Genomic DNA, 3,469 nt, shown 5'->3' on the forward strand with positions numbered 1-3,469 from the left:
AGTGGCTGATAGAGAAGAAAACACAGACTGCCCCGACACCACAAAAGTCAAAAAGCACAACCAGAGCCTTGCCTTTAGACTCCTAACCCCCCAAACTATAAGAATTGGAACAGATTTGTGGGTTTTAAGCCATTAAGTTTGTGGTGATTTGTTACAGTATTAGGAATCTAATACAACTGGCATTTGCTACACATTCCATCAAAACAATATAGTCGCTATTATCTTTGAAAGAACAGATAAAATATTTATAGGGGGACAGAGCAAGATGGAGAATCAGGAAGATCATCAGGCCTAGCTCTCCCAGAGCAACTGAGAAGCAAGAGTTAATCAGGTGGTGTTTGGAGAAGAGATTTTGCCTGGAGCAGTGGCTCGTGGTTCGCTGCCAGGTGGCGAGGTGCGGGTGCGTGTACGAGAACTGCAGCAGGGTGGCAGATGTCTGACACCAGGCAAGTCTTGCACAGCCCGCGGGCAGGAGCCGCAAGGGTACAGGAGGTGAGGAAGCCTTTTTGCAGCTTTGGGTTTTCAGGGAAAGTGCATTGAGTGGATTGCCTACAAGAGTGGCAACCTGAACCTGCTACAAGAGAAGCAGCCAGATTTAAGGGCTGGTTGGAGCGGATCTGCCACCTGTTTGGCAAGAGGTAGAGACAGCTATTCTGGGAAGGTCCTGGCAGCCAGGTGCCAGCCATTATGGCAAGGTCGTGAGGAGATTGTGAGTCTGGGCTCCTACAGGAACATAGCCATTTTAGTTCCCCCTTCTAGGATCAGTCCTTTAGTCATGATAGGCTTAGAGACTCCAGTATCCCGAGAGAACTGTTTTCTGGGGGCACGGTGAGAACTGCCTCTGAAGGATCCAGGAGATAGCTGAGTTCCCAACCCAGCAGAACCTGAATGCTGAGGAAATAATTAGGCAATCACTCTGGACAATTTAGTTGGGATCTGGTTTGTGCCTGGGTTCTGGTTATCAGCTGTATTGTCCATCCCTTAAAACTACAAGACCGCCTGACATTCCAGCAACATACTGCAACACAAATATATTCCTACTAAAGTCGGGCTCTCCCATCATATATATATAATTTTACATATATATGTATATATAATTAGCTTTTTTTCATTTTTCTTCTTGTTGTTAGTATTTTCTTTTTCTTTTTTTTTCTTCTATTGTTTATCTATTACAGAGGTTGCTTTTGTTTTAGTTATTTAGAGCTTTTCAATATTTTGTATTGATGTGTTTTGTTTCTTCATTATTTGTATGATTAGTTCTTTTCTTAATTTCTATTTTTAGTTTCATTGAGAACAAATGCTTCTGTATTTTTTGGTTACTTTAGCCTCATTTCTCTCTCCATATTTCACTCCAGTACATTCTCTCTTTGGACAGAGACTGTCCTACCTTTCTCATCTCTCCCACAATAATCAGACTCTGCAGCAGCTAAATTATACTCTCCCTTTTTCTTGTCTTTCTCCCTTCTTTCTTTACTCTACTTCCCTCTCTCTCCTCTCTTTGATACAATGGTATTTTTAATTTCCTTTATCTATTTTTATCTTAATCTTATTTATTTTATTTTATTTTTTGATGAGAACTGGGGGGGACACACCTGTGGTCACATTTGGGGACACAGTTTCCTTGACTCCTAAATAATCATAATAAATCAGCTAATGCTATATTGTAAGTGATTGTTAAAACAAGAAAAATCCTGGTGGGACCTCAGGTCATTTGCTGATGAGAGTGCATGCCTGTTTGAGCCTCATCAGTTATTGCCCTAGCAATAGCAGAGTGCCACAGTCTTTGACATGCCGACCTCCTCTGCTCTAGCCAGGATCCAAGGAAGTCAAAAGCGGCAAACGGAGACATTTATATGCTCTTATATGATATCCTATGGTCTCATATGTTCTGATATGCACTCATACAGTCTCATATACTCTCATATGCTATTATATGGCCTCATATGGCTTAACATGCTCTTAAATGTTCTCATATGTTATCATGTGCTCTCATATGGCCTCATGTCCTCTCACGTGCTGTCGTACACTCTCATGTGATCTCATACACTCTTTTATGGTCTCGTAAGCTCTCATGTGTTCTCATGACCTCTTGTACTCTCATACACTCTCATACACTCCCATATGGTCCCATACACTAGTATATGCTCACATATGCTCAATATGCTCTCACATTCTCTAAGATGCTATCATATGCTATCACATGTTCTCATATGCTCTTATATGCTCATACATACTTGTATGCTCTAATATGCTCTCATATCCTCTCATCTACCCTCCTATGCTCTCATATGCTTTCCTATCCTCTCATAAACTCTCCTACACTCTCTTATGCTAGCATATGCTCTCATATTATGTCATATGCTCTCTTGTGCTGTCATAGACTCTCATGTGCTCTCATACACTCTCAATCTCACACAATACTGTATACTATCACATGCTTTAATATGGTTTCCTTTGCTGTCGTATGCTCTCAAATGCATTCATTTGCTCTCAGGTGTTCTCATATGCTCTCATTTATTTTCATGTGTTCTCATACACTATTGAATGGTCTGACATGCTCTAATATGCTGCCATATGCTCTTATATGCTCTCTTATAATATTAATGGTTCCATACACTCTCATATGCCTTCATATACTATCATACAGTCTCATATGTACTTGTATGCTCTCATTCACTGTCATAGGCACTCATATGCTCTTATTCATTTTCATATGCTGTCATATTCTCTGATAAGCTCTCCTATGCTCTCATACACACTAATATAATGTCATATGATCTCATATGCTCTCATATACTCTAATATACTCTCATACTCTCTTGTATAGTCTCATATCCTGTCATGTTCTCATATTCTCTCATCCTTCTCATACCCTCTCATACTCTCTCGTATGCTCTTATATGCTCTCAGATACTTTCATATGCCCTCTTATAATGTCATATGCACTTATATGTTTTTGTATGCTTTCATGTGCCCTCATATGGTCTCATATGTTGTCATATGCTCTCATCTGCTGTCATAGGTAATCACGTGCTTTCCTACACCCCCATATAGTCTCATACACTCTCATATGCTCTCACATGCTCTAATGTGCTTTCATATTCTGTCATATGCTCTCATATGCACTCATAAGTACTCATCTGCTTTCAAATGTTCTCATATGCTCGCATATGCTTTCATGTGGTCTCATACACTCTCATACTCTCTTATAAGGTCTCATACGGTTTCGTACACTCTCATATGCTCTCAGTCGCTGTCATAGACACTCATATGCTCTTATTCACTTTCATATGCTGTCATATTCTCTGATATGCTCTCATGTGCTCTCATATTATGTCATATACTCTCATATGCTCTCATATGATCTCCTATGCTCTCCTATGCTCGGAGCACTCACACACACACACCTATATATATACAGATATATATATCTGTATATATGCATCTAAATATATGCTTTTATATATAA

This window comes from Otolemur garnettii, unplaced genomic scaffold (genome assembly GCF_000181295.1).
Source record: "Otolemur garnettii isolate 467f Iridium unplaced genomic scaffold, OtoGar3 scaffold00205, whole genome shotgun sequence".
NCBI lineage: Eukaryota > Metazoa > Chordata > Mammalia > Primates > Galagidae > Otolemur > Otolemur garnettii.